This window comes from Neolamprologus multifasciatus, chromosome 10 (assembly GCF_963576455.1).
Source record: "Neolamprologus multifasciatus chromosome 10, fNeoMul1.2, whole genome shotgun sequence".
Classification (NCBI taxonomy): domain Eukaryota; kingdom Metazoa; phylum Chordata; class Actinopteri; order Cichliformes; family Cichlidae; genus Neolamprologus; species Neolamprologus multifasciatus.
In genome coordinates this window covers 31,364,810-31,370,677 of record NC_140448.1, presented here as the reverse complement: position 1 = coordinate 31,370,677, position 5,868 = coordinate 31,364,810, and the positions used below count along the sequence as shown (strand labels likewise).

General features: G+C 45.3%; 1 long non-coding RNA gene across 1 annotated transcript; it reads left to right on the top strand.

The window, feature by feature from the left end:
* Positions 1–5,868, top strand: LOC146510499 (uncharacterized). The gene is made up of 2 exons (XR_014876306.1): positions 1–1,537; positions 2,711–5,868. It is a non-coding gene; the product is annotated as an uncharacterized LOC146510499 (long non-coding RNA).

Below are 5,868 nucleotides of genomic sequence, written 5' to 3'. Positions count from 1 at the left end.
GTGGAACTGTCCTGTACAGTGCCAAGCTTTTTAGTTTTATAATATTTGTTTGTGCACTTAAGTGATGGTTAATTGGAACTATGAATAACTATGAAGTAAAATTACTCCAGTGTCCATGAATAATGATATAAAGGTGGTAATGAGCAGAACAGGACCCTTCAGGTGGAACTGGATGACCTCAAAGATGGAGCTCAGGAACCTAAATGAAATGTTTTCAATATTTCGTGTAGTGCTCGTGCTCATTAAGCCAGTGTGCATTATAAATTAAAGTTACAGAATCATGAACGTCTGTGCAAATCTCACCGCAAAACTGTTAATCTGATGCTTGGATGTTTCAGTGCTGCGTCACAGGTGTAGAAGAAAGAGAGACGCTTCACTGAGACACTGAAATTGTCCCGAGATCTGAGCAGATCGAGTCATCCAGCCTACTGACTCATGAAGGAAAACGTAGGAAATAAACAATGCCACAGTGATGATCCAGCGTGGGATCCGACCCACAGGACGGGGAAGCAAGACAACAACGACAGAAAAGACAAAAGTGTCGGTCTGAGTGGGTTCAGGCTGACGTCGCTGCGCTGAGTCTGCAGGAGAAACTGTGTTTGATCCAGTGACACACAGCGCTGACAAGTGTGTGCGTGCGGGGGTGAAAGTGTGACGGCGTGACGTCCGATCCAGAAGTGACACACACACACACACACACACACTGACTGTACACACAGTGGAGTCTTTGTGCTGTCGGCTCTGGACGCGTCCCATCCCGTGACTTTTCTGGAAGACGCTGCATGACGGCATTTTATATTAACTAAGGATCAGTGTGTTCTCAATGCAGTCAATCCAGAACCACACAGTGACATAATAAACCTCGGGGTGTGGATGGACGTCACAGACGGTCTCTGAGCTCAAGTTTGGTCAGATGTTAGTGTCTACTTCCTGCCCGTGATGCCATTGAGGATCATTGAGGATCCTCAACATGAACTCACCTGAATTTGAGAACCTTAAAAATATCGCTGCGACTAGTTTACATCCAGAGTTATAGCAGTGCTACATGTTTTTTTAGTATATCATCTTTAAATATAACCTCTTGCTAACTCAAGTTTCAGAACTTTTTCTTGGCTGCCTGGACTTTCCTGGAACACCTATACAACAAAACAGAGATAAACTCAAACTTTCAGCAGATCATGTCTCTGTTTCACACACTGTCCTGAGATCACAGCATAGACCAAGAAACACGATGAACTTGAACCGTTCTGGCCTTTCTTTTACTTGGAGTCATGTTTGGACATTAACCTGTAAAGAACAGAAGCTCAGTTGGATTATTTAAAGTCTGCAGACTGCTACCCAGCCTGGCTCATGATGACCCGAAGCCTTTGCACAGGATGTTTCAGGTTCTTCCCTCAACATTAGGGATTTTTACCGGTATCTGGTGCCATGATGGCACCGGTTCTGACATAAACGGTAGTAACCAGACCGAAAAGCAGCGCACATTTCGGTGCTTTATTTCGGTGCTTTTTTTTCCTGAGATGTGATATAGGGCTGGGTATCGTCGCTGATTTCTAGAATCGATTCAATTCCGATTCACAAGGTCCTGAATCGATTTGATCCACGATTCGATTTAATTTGATTTGAATCTGGGAAATTTTGACAGTCAGAAATATTATAATTCAGATTAGTGCATTTACATATTTTTGTATCTATAAAAAGGAAGCTGACACACCCAAGACTTTATCAAAGGTGTGAGCGTCACAGCAGAGGCCTTTGTGTCAAAGTAGCTGAAGATAACACACAGAAAAACATGAAGGTGATTTTCCTGGCCTGGATTTTATAAAAATATTCTGCAGTAGATCAAAAATGAAAGAAAACCATTAATCAACATATGAACATTACCTCTGAAGTTACAGCGGTTTTATTAGAGACACGGCTAAGCGTTTTGCATTTTGCATAATTTTACAAAGTTTAAATTTGTTCAGTATTGAACGGCAGAAATTAGGTTTTGTTTTCGGAAGAATGTAAAACAGAAAAAAAAAAAAACATCGGCCGACAGCGCTGTAAACGACGGTAGACTTGTGCGTAACAAGCAAGCGAATAATGCAGAAAACAGATTTTTAGACGGGAAACTACAGAGAGAGAGCTGTGCATCGTGGTCAAAGCAAAACAGCAAAAGTCAGAGTGAATTCATGACGATGTTTTTGTGAAGCGTAGTTTGGATCTTCTTTTGCTGCTGGTTCGGTCAATATTGTTTGGACAGACATCAAAACTAACAGCTTTATGATCAGGGCAAAAAGGGCGTGAACACAAAGCGCAGACCCGCCGACAGATCAGAATCAGCGAGCTGTCGGCTTTCAGCCCCGACCGTGAGAAAGGCGACATCTAACTGACTCTGATCCGCGGGTTGCGCTGTGTGTTTACTTCTTTCTGCAGAATCCGTGTTCCTGCTCTCATTTACTGTCTTAGCTGTTTGGTGGTTGATTTCACCTGAGATTCTGTCATTTCGGGCAAAATAAATTATATTAAAAAATCGATTGAGGATTTTAATGAATCGATTTTACGTTATCCAAGCCAGAATCAATTTTAATCGATAAATTGATTATAAAAACCCACCCCTAATGTGATACACTTTCTTCTTCCTTACATTTGTATTGGCGGTTGGCAAACAACTGAAAGGTGCATTACCGCCACCAACTGGTATGGAATGATACACTATAGATTCTAGCCAATCATTTTACGTTTCCGAGGATAGTAGGCGGGTCCAGGTACGTACGTTCTTTTAGAGCAGAGCTACAGATTAAAAACGCCCAAGGCGAAGCGGTCAAAGTCTGGCTGTACTTCACAGCAAAAGATGCAAACTCAGCAGCTGCAACAAGTGCTTTAAGCTGATACTGTGATGCTGTCAAAGGAGGTAACACCTCAAATCTGATGAAACACCTGGCGACGCATAGCGTTTTTTTTAAAGCCGAAAAATGCGCCATATTTGACAGCTTGCTGCGAGACCTCACACCGAGCACATCTACTGCGGGTGTGGTGCCTGTTATCGACCCGGAGTTAGCAACATCCCCCAAAAACCCGAAGAGGAGAGTCCTGGCCCCTAGCCCTGCCAGTGTAGCAGAAATGATGAGGATGATGATGCAGCAGCAGCCGTTCTTCTCTGCGTGAGTAGCTTAATGTTGTTCGTGTGTAATTTACGTTGAGTAGGCTAACCACGTTATTACATTAATGCATGTAAGGTGAACTAGCAAACACCATCATAGCTACATGCGGCTGTCTTCTTGTTTGATGGCAGATACTCCCTTCACCCTGGACAAAAAGGCTAAAATGACCAAAGAAAAAGTGGGAAACAGTTAAACATGAGAGGTTTTTGGACAAAGTTTGTGTTTTTTCCATTGATTAAGCTGCTTCCAGCCCAGAGTGATACCATATATGCCCCATAGCTGCAGAAAAGGCTAACATTGTTATCTTTTTACAAAAAAAACAGCTGAACATGAGGTTTTTGGACCAATTTTGTGTTTTCCATTCTTTAAGCACCTGTTCGGGCACCGTTTAAGCACCGACACTGTTTCAAAAGTACCGGTTTGACACCGGTATCGGATAAAACCTAAACAATACCCATCTCTACTCAGCATGAAGGTTTGATTGAGCAGCCATCGCTCACATGAACCCATCATAGCTGTGATGTCCCATGTATAGTTTCCTTCATTAACTAGTATCAGGCTTCTCTGTGCATGTGAGGGTGGATGACCCGCCCTCTGCAGACCTCAGGTAAACACGACTGACTGCAGTCACTCTGCAACAGGTTTGCAAATAACCGTCGTCTAAAGTTTGAAGCAGCCAGTCTGAGTCGGTCTGCAGCACATCTCTTTGTAGCTCGACTCAGGTGTTTGTACTGGATATAAGACGATGCACCTTTGTGCGGTTAAATTGCTGCAATGCAGCAACTACATCACTATTTGTGGAGCAGTTTCTGTTTCATGTCTCTGGATTCTGAATGTAAATAGTTCGTTTGTGGTTATCGCTAATGTCTCTCAGATTAGATGCTGACATTGACCCAGTTCAGCTGACTGCGTCTTATAGTCGTTTGGCTGCACCTCTCAATACAGCAACTAGATTGCAAGTAGTTGCAGACCTGTGCCCTATATTCAACACAACAGTTTGTTTGTGCCACCGTCTCCAACCAAGTCTTAGCGAGCAAAGAAAGCAGCTGCTCGAGTTCCCAAAGAGCAGGATGTGATGATGATGATGAGGCCCTGCATTTGTGCTTCTTTTCATTTCGCTGTTTGAGCATTTTTAATTTCCTTCTCTGAAACCCGCTCTGCATCTTCCTGAGGAAAAAGTGCTCTAAAAATAAAGTTTAATGATATTTAAAGTCAACAGCCTACATTTATCTTGTCTCTGAGGTGATGGGCTGGCTTTCCAGCCCAGACTGCTGAGCTTGGCGTCGTGCTTTAATCACAGGTTGCTCGCAGGTAGATTTTCAGGGTTTTGAAGTGACAGCGAGATATGAGGCGCTCCTCCCCGCCGCTCGAGTTTGAGGACTCTTCACGCAGCTCACGACCTGATTGCTGAGAGGACGCGGAGCCTCTCCTGCTCTGCCTCCTTCTCCTCGTTTGCATCTTCATGAAAGACAAAGTGGCTGCAATCATGAAATATGCGAGCAATCATCTTTTCCTCCTCTGCGTGCCACAAAGAGACGAATACAGAGCGGCGGCGAGCGTACGCTACGGGTGTCTGCGTGGGTGACAACACGTGTGGGCGTGTGTCTACTTACAGTATAATCGCTTCATTGAAATCCTTCCTGATTCCGAGTTGCCGTGGTAACGCGGGTTAAAACGGAGGATGGATATGTTGACACTCGTGCATGCTGCTTGTTTCTGCACCAATTTCATTTTCTAATTTTACTTTATGGGGCTTTAATTTCTCCCCGTGTGATCGAGACAGACATTCTCATTTTCTGAACAAAGATCCCACTTCTCTCCTAACACGTGGATATCTGCCCTCTGCCGTGATTAACTTTCATTATGTGGAGCAATGTCAGCCAATAAGGAACGATTAGTAAACTGTTATGATGGAATATAATGAGATGAGATGGCAAACGTGTCAGATGTGGGTTTGTTATCAGCCTGTCTGCAGCAGCAGACCCACCTCAGTGAATTGAGTGCGTTAATTATTGTTCTGAGCCTGCAGGTTCAAACTGGGCATGAAAGCAAAAACTGAACCATGAAATAAGTAAATGGGTCAGAAAATAAATGCAGCTGTCTTTGGTTTTTAATCAGGCGACATTTGATTGTGAGAAGGGAGCCGGAGATCGACAGACGGATTGGGGCTGCAGCTGCAGTAATGCGGACGCTGCACCGGTCCGTCGTGGTGAAGAGGGAGCTGAGTGTAAAAGCGAAGCTCTCAGTTTACCGGTCGATCTACGTCCCTACCCTCACCTATGGCCACGAGCTGTGGGTAGTGACCGAAAGAACGAGATCGTGGATACAAGCGGCGGAAATGAGCTTCCTCCGAAGGGTGGCTGGTCTCTCCCTTAGAGATAGGGTGAGAAGTTCGGCCGTCCGGGAGGGGCTCAGAGTAGAGCCGCTGCTGCTCCACATCGAAAGGAGGCAGCTGAGGTGGTTCAGGCATCTGACAAGGATGCCTCCTGGGCGCCTCCTGGGTGAGGTGTTCTGGGCATGTCCCACCGGGAGGAGGCCCCGGGGCAGACCCAGGACACGCTGGAGAGATTATATCTCTCGGCTGGCCTGGGAACGCCTTGGTGTTCCCCCGGATAAGCTGGAGGAGGTGGCTGTGGAGAGGGAGGTCTGGGCCTCTCTGCTTAGGCTGCTGCCCCCGCGACCCGGCCTCGGATAAAGCGGATGAAGATGGATGGATGGATGG